Genomic DNA, 16,951 nt, shown 5'->3' with positions numbered 1-16,951 from the left:
CTAAAATATCTTCTGCTGGGTTAAATGGTTGATGTTCAAATTTGTTGATGGTTGCCATAGTATCGCGCAGGTATGTTGGAGTTTTCTGACTCAGAGGTTTTAAAAAGAAGTCAATGAATTGGCAAATAGGTTCAAGCACTGAACCACAACCTGACACGATGGGTCTGCCCGGTGGTGTGGTCTGGTTTTTATGAAGTTTGGGTAATGCATAGAACGCCGGGATGCGTCCCTCAGAATTGTTGAGAAAAATTTCTTCTCTATCCGAAATCCAGTTGTTCACCATGGCGAAGTCAATTGTCTCTTTAATCTTCATTTTGATTTCTGCTGTGGGATCCTTGCGAAGTTTTTTATAGTTATCCTCTACATTAAGCAGTAGCATCACCATTTCCTTGTATTGTTCTTTGCTTTGGACAACTACTCCCCCTCCTTTGTCTGCTGCCTTGATTACAATGGAAGAGTTTTCTGACAGTTTTTTAAGAGCTTGTTGTTCTCCCTGTGAGAGATTGTTTCTTTTGTGTGCAGGCATGAGTTGAACTTTTAACATTTCTTGCTTAATGCATTTTTCAAAAGCGAGGACAGATGCTGGCATATCGTTGTCACTGGGAAGGAAATCGGATTTTTTCCTTAATCCCGAATCTTCTACCTCTGGGGGACTTTCTTTGTCTAGAAAGAAGATTTTTCTTCTAATAGTCCTGTAGAAGTGCGAGAGTTCTTGGTCAAGTCTGAACCAATCGGTATGATTCGTGGGTACAAATGATAGTCCTTTGGATAATAAAGATTTCTCCTCTTTGGTAAGTGCACAACCTGAGAGGTTGAAGATAGGTATGGTCTCTAATGTCTCCTCCATCTCCTGTTGGAGTTCGGTGCCCTCCAGCGTGGGTAATTGAATGGAGGCATGGGCTGGAACTGCGGAGGACCCCAATAGCCTCCCCTGGGGTCCTCTTGGCCTAAAAAAGGCAACCTCGGTGGCTGTTGATGATTGCCCCGGGTACTTGGTCTGTCATAGGAACTAGTTAGGTCATCATCCGATGATCCCGAACTTGATGTGTTCCAGAAGGAAACTGTTTTACGTCTATTCCTTGGCAGGCCTGTTTGATTACGTAATCTTTCTTTGTCCTTTTTCTCCTTATAATCTACTGATAAGTAGGGATATACGAGTTCAAGTTGGAAGTTTTTAATGTCTTTAGCTAGTTTCTTGTGCTTTTTATCCAGCGTGCTGCTCATGAATGCATCCATTGTTTTATTGATTTCTTTCAATTTGTCACGGGCGTTTCCTAGACTCTCATCATTGAGGAATTTAATCTCTTGTTCCTTAAGTTCTTTGGAGATATCTTGGTGTATTCTCCTGGCAGTGGTGATCGTCAGGACCATGAGGTCCCTACTGCATTTAGTTGCAATTTTGCTAAACCCAAGCATATAGTCTTTTTCCTCTAGGAATAGAGCTGGTTCATTCCGTACTTGCAGTCCCATGGGTACTAGGTTCGCTCTAAGATATTCTCTTAAGAAATGGCCGTGTACTTCCGTTCTAAAGCAGCGTTTTTTCAGGTTGAGTAAGTCCTCACCTGATGCTGTAGACACTAGAATTTGTTGGGCGCCCTCTATATTGAAGAGGGTGGGTCCTTGAATGATCTCTAGGATCTGTTCTTCCGTGAAGCTAAGTGTTTGATCCATGATGGATTGCTGGATCCAGTGGGGGTGAGGAGAGGAATGATATGACCAACAATAGTGGGTGAGAAAAGAGAGAACCAGAGGGAGTCCTAAACAGTAAAGCTCGAATGAGTGTAGCAACGGATAGAATTCAAAGGAAAAAGTCCCTATTATAGCAAGCAGCTATATCTCAAACAGAATATACGGGAGGGAAAGCCCAAAATGAGCTCAGGACAAAGGGCAATCAATAACAAGAACACACAAGGGGGGTTGTCCTGACTCAAGCAGTCAGAGCTAATTGCAATTAGTTCGGATGCAAATAAATTTAGATGTGTATCTGTTCTCCTGTTATATCTATTATTTATACATATCCAGGGGAAAGATGAAAAAGCACCAAGGAGAAAAGATATATATACCACATAAACTTGGTTATTATGAAACTGGGAGTGTTTTTTATTTTACTCTCCTCAGTTAAATGTACACTTCTACATATATAGAAATTGCATGGACACATAAATCGTACAGAGATAATGTTATACACTTCAACAAAGCATAAACAAATTGATGCATAAATGTATCAACAGGTGCCATTCATATGCACTCAGATTTTTTAAAAACATATTTAGTACATTCCAAGTTCTTTTTATTAAACACCTTAGAAGAATGAAAGGTAAAATGGCACTTGTCCCTCAATACAATGGGACTAGCAGAACACTTAATTGCTCTATCACAGAACCTTGGATAGGTCTAACAGAAGCCAGGCTAGAGGGTGACCAAAATGGATCGACGTCACTGACATAAATCAAAGACAATTGGAAAGTGGGGACCTGTCCACCCCGAATGGGGGAGGGGTCCCTGGACGTTTCGGCTAGACATTAGATCACAGCCTTCTTCATGGAGCCAAGGTATGGAGACCCCCTGTGAAAGAGGAAGGGGTACTGTAGTTAAAACACCTTATGTATTGGCAGGGCATGGTATATAAGCAGATTACATGTATAAAGTTAATAAAATACATACAAAAGGACACACTGAAAAAACAGGGGAGCTCTGGTAGACTCATATTGCTGGTCAGGTACTAACCTTGCTCAGGACGAAGTCCTGGGTAATAGCCAACTGGCTAAAAATGGAATCCTGGTGAATAACTCTAGTGGAAAATGGTGTTTGCTACTTGATAGGTGGAGCTGGAAAACAAGTGCAGAGGAAAGTAAGGCTCATGTGTGTGGAGGGCCCCTGAGCAAAGACTGGGGGCAAAAAGGCAGGGTGTGGTAGAGGGCTGTTCCAGCGTAATTACCTGGAGTAAAAAAAGGAGATGGTCCCGGCACCAAGGCAGTCCAAATAATGAAGGACCAAAATGGCCGGCTGGGGTAACTGGAGAAATGCAGTGGACTGGAACAGAGCGAATCTGTGGGAAGGAGAACAAAATCAGCTCAAGTCTGTAACGTCACAGAAGAACTGCAGAACTGCAGCCTTTAGGGGGGAAGTCAGGCTTGCTGTAAATGGTAAGGGGAGCGCTATCCACCTTGCTATTGCAGAGGAAGGCAAGACAGAACCTCACATACCTGTCATGTACGAGCTCCGACCTTCGCGTTCGATCGTGGGCTCGAAGAGGCACAGAGTGAAGCTGTGTACGCCGAGCAGGGCTACGCATGCTCAGTTGTAGCCAGCTGCTGGGCCCCCGCGCATGCGTGTGGGGAGTAGTGTCCCTGCAATGGAGCGTTACGCACAGGGACTAGCGGACCAAGGCTGGTGTTTACTCTTTGTGTGTGCTCCCTGCGAACTGTAGTGGAGGCAGGTCGGGCGGCCAATGGCCACGGGCACAAGCAGGGGCGCAAGGGCCGTGGACTCGGCGGCCTTTGCGAAATTGTCGGAAATGGCGAGGCAGGAGCGGGCGGAGCCCTGAAAGATGCCCACAGGACCCTGAGGGTGGCAAAAGCAGGTACTACAAATAGTGATGAGGTTCTATTTCACCCTGCCTTTTTGCCCCCAGTCTTTGCTCAGGGGCCCTCCACACACATGAGCCTTACTTTCCTCTGCACTTGTTTTCCAGCTCCACCTATCAAGTAGCAAACACCATTTTCCACTAGAGTTATTCACCAGGATTCCATTTTTAGCCAGTTGGCTATTACCCAGGACTTCGTCCTGAGCAAGGTTAGTACCTGACCACCAATATGAGTCTACCAGAGCTCCCCTGTTTTTTCAGTGTGTCCTTTTGTATGTATTTTATTAACTTTATACATGTAATCTGCTTATATACCATGCCCTGCCAATACATAAGGTGTTTTAACTACAGTACCCCTTCCTCTTTCACAGGGGGTCTCCATACCTTGGCTCCATGAAGAAGGCTGTGATCTAATGTCTAGCCGAAACGTCCAGGGACCCCTCCCCCATTCGGGGTGGACAGGTCCCCACTTTCCAATTGTCTTTGATTTATGTCAGTGACGTCGATCCATTTTGGTCACCCTCTAGCCTGGCTTCTGTTAGACCTATCCAAGGTTCTGTGATAGAGCAATTAAGTGTTCTGCTAGTCCCATTGTATTGAGGGACAAGTGCCATTTTACCTTTCATTCTTCTAAGGTGTTTAATAAGAAGAACTTGGAATGTACTAAATATGTTTTTAAAAAATCTGAGTGCATATGAATGGCACCTGTTGATACATTTATGCATCAATTTGTTTATGCTTTGTTGAAGTGTATAACATTATCTCTGTACGATTTATGTGTCCATGCAATTTCTATATATGTAGAAGTGTACATTTAACTGAGGAGAGTAAAATAAAAAACACTCCCAGTTTCATATTAACCAAGTTTATGTGGTATATATATCTTTTCTCCTTGGTGCTTTTTCATCTTTCCCCTGGATATGTATAAATAATAGATATAACAGGAGAACAGATACACATCTAAATTTATTTGCATCCGAACTAATTGCAATTAGCTCTGACTGCTTGAGTCAGGACAACCCCCCTTGTGTGTTCTTGTTATTGATAGCCCTTTGTCCTGAGCTCATTTTGGGCTTTCCCTCCTGTATATTCTTTCTCCTCCCTACATCACGAGCAAATTCACCATGAAACCAGCCACCAGAATCACCAGATCCTCCAAAACTCTATGCCTCAATGTGCCCAGATTCACCTCTAAAATAGCCGACAGCTCGAGCTTCACGGTCCTCGCCTCTCAACTCTGGAACACTCTGGCTCTGAACATCAAGCTGACCAAATCCTTCCAACTATTTAGGAAACTTGCCATTGGATGGTTACGGAATAAAAAAACAACCTTAGTTTGATTTAGCCCACCACAAATTGTATATATTGTACATGCATAAAATGCCACAACTGCATGTCTAATTACCTCTGACTGTATATATTGTACATATTCTTACAAATGTATCATTGTAATTTCTATTTACTGTGCCTGTAACCTATCCTTAAGCGCCCTTTTACTCCCGGGTCTGGAGCGCTATATAAATAAAATAAACAAACAAACAAACAAACAAACATAAGTATTTGTTCTCAAAAACTCTTTTTGGACTCCTTGGCTGCTTTGGAATGTATTGCCTTGCTATTTCGATGTCCAACATTGCACACTGCCGCTTATTCAGCCCACGATACTTCCACAAATGCCAGCGCAAGCCGGCAGGTGAAGCCGGCCCCGTCACAAGGACCCCTCACAAGGATGCACCCCTGTCAGGCCGTCGAAGGCCATCCAGTCCAGCATCTGCCCCACTCAAGGTATGGCTACATTAGCTTGCAAAGCTTTAAACTTACTCAGAAAATGGTGTTGAGACTATTTTGCTCGTTCACAATCCCCCCCTGCTGCCTTCTTGCAATCATGTTCATTTGCTCACCCTGCATTAAACCCACAACATATGATCATGCTTTCATCTAGGGCCCTTGCAAGCAAAGAACCTGCATACCTCTTCCAAACATTGGCCGCTAATGTGCCTCAGCCTCACTAGGTGCTCTTGCCTGTCTGCACAGACCTTCTGTGCATACCCCGCCTCCACCAGCAACAAGGCCACAACACTTTTGTCTGCCAAAATCTCCTTCACCCCCACTCGGTCAGTTTTGCAAAACACATGCCGCAGCCGCTGATATTTCCTCCTAAACACTCCCTCGCCAAACAGTCAACCAACCACACCCTCACTAAGCGATCTGCATCCTTCTCAGCCCCGCTCACCTAAACCCATTCATGCACCAACAGCCATGCCTAGGTCCACTGTAACACTAATACTAGCCCTACCTGCCGCATCCAGCCTCATCAGCCCAAACAAGCTGTGCCCAGCTCCAGCCAACACCACTAATGCCATCAACCCTCCTCTCCTACACACTCCTGATAATGCAATAGCATTGCATATATCAGATCACTACACTATAGACTCCAGTCTCTCTAACCATACTGTGCCTCACCCACCAGTAATCCTTAATCCACCCATTGACCAGACAGCTACCTAACCTGCAGGACCCCCATGCAAGGCCACGTCCACTTCAGCCCTAGCCCAGGCAAAGCAAACCAACCTACACACTGAAGGCCTCATAGGGGATTCCCACCTCATCAGAGGAACCCTAATCAATGCCAGGTCAGTGGCAGCCCACACACATGGCATTGCTGACTTGATCCCTGCCAACAACATAGACATTACCAAAACATGGCTTCATGCAGCCTCAGGTCCAGCTCCCCCCATGGCGCTCTTGCAAAATTATATCATTTATTTTCGCAAAGACATACTAGATGGGAGGGGGCGGGGCGTTGCAATCATAGCTAAGGATTTGATAACCATGAGAGAATCTAACACCCATATCATTCAATTAGGGTAAATACTAACTTTGAAACTCAGTCTCTCACTCACAGCCACAGCAACTTTCCACCTGATCTACCGGCCCCCGGGCCCTCTACTTTCCTTTGATGATTACATTTCACTCATCCTGTCCACCAATTTCAAACCCACATCAATGGTCATACTCCTAGGTGATCTCAATTTAGGTTTCAACAACAATAACTCCAACTCCCTCGATCTATCCAATGCTTTGGGTGTCGCATGATTCACACAACCTATCACAACTCCCACCCACAACAAAGTCCGGATCCTAGACTGGCTCTGCGGCATACAATTCTACCAAACGTGTCTTTCCCTTGGTCAGACCACAACATTATTATCTTTCTTGTACCTAGAACTCAGGCACAGCATGCCAAGCCCCTCCTGCTGCCTGCCATACCAACAAGAAACTCCAGAAACATAACCCCTACACGTTTTCTGCCTTTACTCAAACTGCTCACAGAGCATGCTTCAGCGACCCAGCCACCTTGGTCAACAACTATAACCAAACCTTGACTATGGCTACTAACACCATAGCCCCCTAGCTAATCACAAAGCCAAACTCATCACCCACATCAACACATGATTCACCACAGACATCAAACACATAGCAGAAACCTCATGGAGAAACAACCCCAATCGCTAAACAAATACCAATTTACTGCCACAACAAAAGCCTACAAACAAGCCATTCTCCAAGCAAAAAAGCTCCACCTACAATGCCAGAATCGCTGAAGCCAACTCTAGCACTAGCGAGCTCTTTTCCATACTTTTCCATACTGTGGGAGTTAGAATCCTCAGCCCCTCCGAGCCCCAACTGTACTAAAGACTCCTTTAAGACTCCTTTTGGTCCTGGTGGACTAGCATAAAACATGCTTTAGTGAGCAAAATATCCATGTTACAAGACACAATCCTGCAAAAGAAAAACAAACTACCAACCACAAACAACCACCCTGTCCTAAACTGGCACAATACCCCTCTTTTTGAGTTCAAACCTATCTCGGAAAATGGAGTCATCACAATCATGAAGGGTCTCAGGCCCTCATTATGCCAAGGCAACATCTGCCCCGCCCCAGTTATCAAAGAGTGCGCTGAAGCACTAGCACCTTTCATATCCTCCCTTACGATGCCCCCTTTTCTTCAGGCACTGTACCAGGCAACCTAAAAGATGCTTGGGTCCAACCTCTCCTAAAAAAAATCCCACACTAAACCCAACACCCCATCACGACTGTACCATTCCTCCTGATAATTCTGGACAGAACAGCCTTTCTACAGATCCAACAGCACCTGGAATCCAACAACCTCCTAGGCTTGCGACAGTCAGGCTTCCGACCTGGTCACAGGACTGAATCAGCCCTACTTGATCTAAAAAATAGCTTGATGTATCCAAAGACTCTGGCAAACTAGCCCTCCTCCTACTGCTGGATCTCTTACCCGCATTTGATTTGGTCGATCATCGAATACTATACCAGCACCTCCAATCGTCAGCCTACTTCTCCCTGGAGGTTATTACCTGGATTTCATCTTTTTTATCAAACAGAACAAGGAGAGACTTTTCCACATCTGCCTCAGCTCCCTCCAACCCCATCACCTGTGGTGTCCCCCAAGGGTCTTGCATGTCACCCACACTGCACAATATTGTCACGAAACCACTCTTCAATCTACTAGACACTCAGGGAATCTCTTACACAAACTATGCTGATGATACACAGCTACTCTTACCTATTATCAATGACTACCCACTGATTGAGATTCATTGAGCTCAGTATACCAAACTATCCAAGCATGGATGGCGACACATATGTTTTGCCGTAACAACGACAAAACTGAGCTGCTTGTGGTCAGCTCACCATCTCTTCTAAACAAATTGAAGCTGGTTTACAAATCCTTCATCATCGATGGCATCACCATCCCAGTCTCCGGCAATGTCAAAACACTTGGGGTATACCTAGATTCCACCTTGTCTCTATCCAGGCAAGTCAATGCCATGGTCTCAGCAGCAGCAGCCTATACCACAAAATGTATCTATGCCTGTAGACCATTCCTCTCCACAGAACGCTGCCTCACCATCATAAGAGCATTGATAGATAAGTTTCAGATTGGACTACTGTAACGCTCTATTTACAGGCATGTCTGCCGGCAACCTCAACAAGTTTCAAATCATACAGAACAATGCCTTGAGGGCAGCTTTGAACGTTGCAAAAAAAGAACACATTTCACCAGTCAGAACAAATGCGCACTGGCTGTTAATCCGAGAGTGCATTTGTTTGAAAACACTGGCCATAACCCACAAATGCATCTCAAACTCTGCTCCAAGATAACTTTTGTCCATATTCTCAAAAACATCAGATACTAGACTCGCCCGATCGTCCTGCAAAAATCACCCCAACGCCCCAAGATTCAGACTCCCAAGAGCAGGTGGCGCCAGCTTCCCAGTAATTGCCGGCAAGAATTGGAATGCTCTACCACCATGCCTGAGACTGGAACATTCTTATTGGGCATTCCGCAAGCAGCTCTAAACATTGCTTTTCTCCCAAGAGTCCGGGAGGTGTTCAATACACCCTTCCTCTTCAAACACTTACCTTATCTTTGTACATACACTGTCCTACTGTGTTCCATTGTTTTTACTCCCAGAGGACCACCCCACTGTCTGTACTGATTAAGTTGTGTCAATAAGTGTAACCAGCGCCTTGATGCCTGGGGGTTTAGCGCACTCTATACATGTTAAAATAAATAAATAAATTGCCTTGAAAGTTCTGATACACACCTCTTTAACATGACATTATCAGAATTGATGGATTTTGTCACAAATGCACATTCGCTTTCCAAGTCTTACTTTTAAGGAGGTTTTAACATTCATTGGGGAATATTGGTATGCCCCTATTTGAATTCTTTAGCATCATTTTTGAAGCTTTTAGATTTTCAGATGAACTGTGACTTTCCTAAACATCTAAGGGAAACTTACTTGATTGGAGTATTAGTCAACACGATTTGAAACTGAAAGCCGTATGTTGATTGGTCAAATCAAATGTTGATTTTGTTCACTGTAACATTCCAACTACTCTAGTCTCAAGGTCAAGTAAATGAATCCTTGGTTCAAAAAAGAGATACTAGACCAACTGATGCACATTCTCTTTCAGCACCGTTGGCAAATATTTCTATCCAAACAGATGAGATGATAATCCCTCAGTTGATGACACTTTTAGCTGTGTTCAAGACGATATCAACATGATGTGCAAAGTATTGCTCTATTTCACAAGAAAACGATACAATCTAAACCATCAGCTCCCTGGTTTCCTTCTAGTTTAAACTCTCAATGGGAGGCTGTTTGCCGTCTGGAGCATATTTTGTGGTCTTCATCTTCAGAAGACAATTTAGAGAATCTAAAAAAGGCACGTCGTTGTTATTCATCCATGATCTCCAAACCAAAATATTCATATTATCATTCCGCAATGTATCAGCGTTTAATCAGAAAAAGGCACTTTTTTCTGTGCTGAAAGTTATGAAAAATCGTATTCCTCCTAGACAGTCTTATGTTACGAGTATTAAAAGTCAACATTTTGCTGTTTTTTCAAATAAGATCAATGACATTATGTAAGAGATGCATACCCCTTACAATCACTGGACCAAACCAACCAGGGACACTTTTCTGTTCCCAGATACTGATAAACCTATTTCTTGAATGCAAAAGGCCAAAGCTACTTTCTTCTTGACCCTTGTCCGGCCCCTAAAGTAATAGAACACGTTTTTACTTTTCTTCTTTCATTTGCACAGTTTCTTCAACTCGCACATGTGTCTGTTTGCTTTCCTGACGCTCTGAAAAACTGCACGTGTCTCATCTCTGCTAAACAAATCCAGTGCTGATTCTGACTGTGTGGCTAATTAAAGACCAGTTACCTGAGTACCATTTTTAGGTAAACTCATGAACATGAAAGAGGTGTTTCAAATAAGCTAAATGTCTGTATTCAAAACGTACTTAATTCATTTCATTTGGGACTCGGAATTGGCTACAGTACTGAAACAGCCACATTCCAAATCCAGGATGACATCTATAGAATGTTGGACGATGGTGGCTCTTTGCTCATGCTGCTCATTTTATCGACAGCTTTTGATGCTTTTGATGCAATCGATCACAGGATTCTTTTTTAAATTCTACCATGTCGCCTGGTGATCAAAGGTCCATTATTGGACTGGTTTTGCTCAGTTTTGACTAGCAGAAGGTAAATAGTTGTTATGGGTAATACTCGATCAGATCCATTTCCAGTCCCTTTTGGCTCCCCGCAGGGGGCTATCCTTTGACCACTATTATTTCATTTATATGTGGACCACTACGGATCTTCATGTGCACCAATACTCTGATGACACCCAGTTATCGCTTAGTTGTTCATCTGAAGAAGATGTGTTGCAGCTTCTTGTGTGTCTTCTTTATATCAAGTCATGGGTGGCATCACATTTCTTAAAATGTAACCAGTCAAGAATATCATTTCTTTTATTTTCCAACTTCTCTAACCAAGTTTTAATGTCTAAGTCGTTTTTAAATGCAAACATCCTGTGGTCGTCGGCAGAGTTTGCGTCAAAGCAAAGCCATTGGGATTTATCCTGAATTCCAAACTGCCTCTTATACCTTATATTAATTCACTGGTCAAATCTGCCAATTTCCATCTGTTTTCCTTAAGATCTGTGCAGGGTTTATACTGCCCCCAACCATTTCCGTCTTTTAGTGAAATGCTTGGTTTTATCGAGAATTGATTTTGGAAACTCAAATTTAGTTGGCATCCCACAATCCTATATGGCTCCAGTGAAAGCTTTCTTCCATGTGGTAGCCCGTCTCGTTGTGGTGTCGAGGAGATTTCATCCTATTTTGCAGTTGCTCCACTGGTTACCATTGGATGCCACAATTACTTTTAAACGTGAATGTATTGTTTATAGGGTGATTTACTTTCAGTCTCCTGCTTACTTGGTTGAGAAACTGAACATGTCTGGAGGATCCAGAGGTCTCTGTAGCCGAGAGTCCCTTCTTTTTGAATTCCCTAGACTTAAACATGGATCCTATATAAAAAAATAAATAAAAAGAAAATCTCTGGTGCGGCAGTGTCACATTGGAATTCCCTGCCACCAAAAACATATGCAAAATTTCAGACTATTTGAAATTCAGAAAAGCATTGAAAGCATGGTTGTGGAGATTTGCTACTTAAATTGCCCCGTTTCTGGTTTTAATTGATTGTTGCTCTGATTATACCAGCCAGGCATGGGAGGAGGGCATCCACAATAGCGCAGATAGAGAACAGAAATCGCCAACCACATCCACCACTTAAAACATTGAACGAAGCAACAACTGGAAAGATGTGCTGACATCATCACACACAAACATTTGCAGCACAGAGGTTCCTTCTCCCCTGCACGCCACAAACGATCTGGAGACATTGATCTTCACACCCTGGACATCCCTGTACACAATCACGCATTAAGGCATTCATTATATTGTAGGTTATGTTATGTTATTGAGATTTATACTGTGCACCACTGCCATTTTAATGTTCTGCGGGTGCTAAGGTGGATCTGAAAAGGAGGGTGGGTTGGGGTTTAGTTAGTGGAACTGAGTGAGAGAGCGCAAGAGAGTTTTGCTGTGCTGTTGGTAGATTCAGTTCGGAAAAAACGAACTGTTGTGTGTTAGGTTTCCATCTAGTTGTTATGGCTTTGGTATTGCTTTGGTGTGTGTGTGTCTGTATGGCATTTATTGTGAATCTGTGGTGCAGTTTTCTGTGGAGGTTTGGTGTTTTGATTTGAGACAGGTGTTAGAGGGGTGTGCAGTTTGCTCTGTGGTGTCGAGGTCTCGCTCTTGTAAAGTTCTGTGTGTGTTTTAATTGGTGGTTGAGGGTGAGTTTGTAGGAAAAGTGAATGTTTTAGTAGGATGGGTGGTGAGCGAGAGGTCTATGCATTCTTGCGGGTTACTTTGATTTGGTTGTGGTCAATTCGTGGTATGGTCATTGGCGTTAATATGTTTCCTTCTCGTTGTGCCATCCCAAATTTGGTTGGTTTGGTTTTTGAAAGGTTTGGTTTGTGGTGTCTCTCCATGTGGCGCAGTCGGGTGTTTCTCTTCTACAGTATTTCCTGTTTCAATGGGTGAGTTAAACAGACATGTTTTGATGAGTTTTATGGATTTTAGGTGTTCTTCTATTGTTCATATATCCCTGGGAAGTGAGTTAGAAGGTTTTGCTGAAATGCTAGAGAATGCTGATACACCAAATGTCAGTTTTGAGTATTGCCTTTGTTCGAGGCAGATGTCACTGCTTAAATTTCAGGACTGGCTTTGATTTTTACATGGGGATTTATTCCTGTATGAATTTTGCTCCTTAGACCTGGATTGCTCTGTGGGTTATGCAGATGGTGTTGAAGTAAATTATTTTTTTGAATGGTAGCCAGTGGAGGATTCTTAATGCCAGTGTGATGTGTTATCAAATGGTGAGTATGAGGAGTAGTGTTGCCGCTGCAATCTGTTTTTGCTGTCGTTTTTTGATGAGGTAGTCCGGCATTCCCAGGTATATGCTTTTGGTGTAGTTTAGTCTTGACAGGACGAGGGAGATGATGGTGAATGTTCTGTGTGGGAAGGTGAAGAAAGGTAGTTGGCATGTGCACCCCTTTTGGGCTTCCTGGTCCTTGTCACAACGGGGCTTGCACTCCCTAATACTCCCAACATGGCCGACCAGCGTGAAACACTTTCTTGCTCCATGCACTGGACGTAGCCTATTCTATTAATAGACCACGCCCTCCGCAGCTTCGCGCTTCTCAATGCTATTGCGAAGTAGCGACCAGACGTGTGCTCGGTAGCTCACGGTATTGATTCCTTGTTTACAACCTTCTATCCCGTTCCTCGCCCTTACCCTTCTTCTTACTTCCCAGGCTTGTGTGCTATTGTCTTCTCCCCCGTTTCCCGGATTCCTGGATCCTGTGCCCCGGAACTTGAACGCATCCTGGAGTCTGAAGAGACTCGGGTAGCCTTATTCAAGATCAGGTCCGTCCGCAAGAAGACATCGACCAAGGACACCACTAAAGAACGGACCCAGTTGAGAAGGGGGGAACTCCTTGACAGTTTGAGACGCCACCAGACCGAACTCAATATTGACATGGAGGCTGCCGTGCAGGACTTGATGCGTTGTATGCAAGAACTATTGTCAGTCTAGAAATATGGATACCTCTACTTTGAGACCGCAAACACATTTTGGTGGCCGTGGACCAACCGTCTCATGCACGATACAACAGAATATAGGTTTTCGAGTTTACCAATGAACGGCCATTTTGATGTAACAAGAATCGCCATTTTGTTTTCTAACCATTGCTCATTGCTTTCTGTTCCTATTGCTTCGCAGTATATTTTCCGCTTACACTGCTCGACTGTGGAACATTGTTGTCTGTATCTGAAAAGGACAAGGCCGCAGGGCCGTGAGGATAACTAGAGTTCGCTGAAACACAAACGTAGGCAGCGCCAGGAAGAATGCCCGGCTCCCTCCCGAATGTAGCCTTGAAGCAGAGCTGCAGGGCATTTAATAATTTCACAGCTGCCAGCCAGTCTCGTTATATGGTAGAATATGTTAGAATAATACCGCTAAAGGCTTGAATTAGGCTGTTCTAACGGCCTCCTTTTGCTGAGCCCGCTAGAGCATGTCGGCTCCCAGGACGCGAATAGCACCTGATAGATAGCAAGGTCCGGAATGCAACTCCCCCCCGTATGTAGTTTGCTTCCAAGAACAGAAGCGCCGTGTTCTATTCAATAACCAAAAGATGCCTTTGCACTCACAAATTACAAATTGTTACTAGAATAGATGTTTGAAGGTATCATAGTGGTTGGAGATGTGCATCATCACACCAAGTTCAAAGAAACCCAATAAAGGGGGGGGTGGTGTTAACCATGTCATAGCTGATTGTTTTATATGCATTTTGTATATATGTAACTGATGTACGTAATTCACTCTCTTGTGTCCCTCGAGGTCTAGAGATACACGTTGCGGGGCCTGAGACCGAGTCGGCCAACTGAGACTTTTGCTTTGCAATAAAACCCTAGCTTTGGGAATACAACCTCATGTCTGGCGTCTCTATCGTGTGTGGTGACCCGCCTTTTTTCCATAGACGTCAGGGTCCCCTAGGGGCCCCTTTCAAGATGGCGCCTGAATAGGGACCATCCCCCACTTGTTCCTTCGCGTAACATTGTAATTGAGAAAGGCAGAGAACGGCGAGGACGGGACGATCGAGCCGGGATCAAGAGGTGTTCGGGGCGCCCTGTAAAAGTGATGAGAGACTCCTTTGCAGATCTGCACACATCTGATCCCTGATCGACGTGCCTGGCTAGAGAACAAGGAGGCGAGGGTCCCGAAACGAGGCGGAAGCCAAGAAATGCAGACACAAGGTCCTTTGGTGCGTCAGTATACAGACGACTTGATTTATCAGGTGAGTCATTCCCCGATTCAAAGCATCCTGATATTGGTTGAGAGTTGACTTTGCAAAATCAAACACCCTAAGTAAGGTTGATTAACCAGGGGGAAGGTTGAAACATGCCTGGGGTATTGTCCACCCTAGCGGGGTTTTTCCGCTGTGGTAGACAATCTTTGGAAGATGGCCAAATTGTACCACCTGGGGGAACGCGGGCGTATGAGATGTATGTGAAGTATGGAGTGGGTGCGATAATATTCTGTGAGACTTGGCATAGGCAAACCAGAAAGCAACAAGACCATCAGTGGCCGATTAATGGTAGTTTTGAGATGGCGAGGATAGATAACTTGGAAAGGGTGTTGATAAGACAGAAAGCGCGTCCTGCAGCATTTGAGACTATTAAAGACTGGAGAAAGGAAGCAATGCTCCGATTTAAAAGCAGAGCAAAGCATGCGCACAGGCATAAATCAAAAGGTGAGGTAGCGGAAGAAAAAGAAGAGGAGGAGTGGACTGAGAGTCTAAGAAGGGCAGGCAGGCGTGACCAGTTGAATATAGAAAAGATATACCCACAGCAAGAATTACACATAGCAGATGAATTGATAGAAAATATATTGACCCATACAAAACAAGGCCCAAGATCAGAAGTAAGACCAGACACGTCAGTAGCTATTGTCCAGACCCCGCCCGTAGCCCAAGCTCCCCCTTCAGTAGCTCAAGCCCTCCCACAGCCACAGACCGCGCAGGTAACACTTCCTATTAGCCAACCAGGCACACAACAGACACTCCCTGTTCCCATTGTCCCATCCGCACCTCCCGCCTTAGACACAGACTCGGTACCGTCCGTTCCTCCCGGGGTTGAAGTTGAAACCGCGGGGGCAAGAGGCAGGACTGACCAACGGGAGTGCACAAGGGTAACCCGCAGCGCAATCAGCAAAGAAAGGAAGGTGGAATTGCAGCAACAGGCAGAGATGTATATAGACGGGAATGATGGGACGGCAACATTGGCTTCGGTATATGACTTCCGTAGAAGCAACGAAAGACAGGTAGTGTTGGAATGCATGGGTGAATATTTGGTGGAGAAATGGAAACAGCTAATTGGGAAATTACCACCGCAGTGATTGTTAGATTTGAATGCATTAGCACACTGTAGGGAGAGGGATGAAGAAGTGAGAGAACATGTGTATAGACTTTTTGAGCTTAATGATGAATTAGATAATGACTATGCCGAAATGTTTACTGCACCTGGGTACAGGAGTAGAGATATCGGGAGAAATAGAAAGGAAACTGTAGAGCCATATATACAACGACGACATTTGATGTCATCAGTACAAAGGGGCGACAAGTTAAAAGTATGTATGCGAGAAGCGTTTAGATGGATGTCAGATCCTAGTATTCCCACAATGGAGATACACGAGATATTTGATGAATATTCCATGCCTATGAAAAGAAAAGCGCTACAATCGATGGTTGAACATTTATTAAATAAAGATATAAAAAACGATAAGGCCAGCCCGCCCGAAATAATGGCAGTGTATAGAAGAGCACTAGAGCGAGGGACAGGAGAAACAGCCCTATCATTGGATCTGGGAATATTGTTACATCTAAGAGAAGGGGGAGGGATGGTAAGTGGGGCATTTCCTATGAGAGAGGTCCCACCTACCTTTGTGCCCAAAGAGGAGGTTCCCGCAGTGGGCGGTGCGGCGGCGCAGGTGACACCAGCCCATTACACCGCCCAATATGTGCATGTCCCCTTTTCCAGACAGGAGGTGAATAACATAAAGCAGACGATTCCTGATATAAGAAAGAATCCTGTAGGGTTTTACAAGGAAGTAGAGTCCTGCCTACAATCATCCATGCTTACCATGGGTGATATAGACCTAATATTCCCGGTGATATTGCCAGCAGACATATGGAAACAAATAAGGAAGGTAGATGACACAACGGCCTTTGGCGCCACATGGGCGGACTTGATAAAAGAAGATAGAAATAAAGCAGTTGGAGGAACACCAGGACCGAACCTGGTGGCATTACCAGCACATATAGTACAGAAGTTAAAAACAATTGTCCGAGA

The sequence above is a fragment of the Ambystoma mexicanum genome, chromosome 1p (assembly GCF_040938575.1).
Source record: "Ambystoma mexicanum isolate Mex_15411 chromosome 1p, UKY_AmexF1_1, whole genome shotgun sequence".
Classification (NCBI taxonomy): Eukaryota; Metazoa; Chordata; class Amphibia; order Caudata; family Ambystomatidae; genus Ambystoma; species Ambystoma mexicanum.
Note: the sequence above shows the minus strand (reverse complement) of the source record.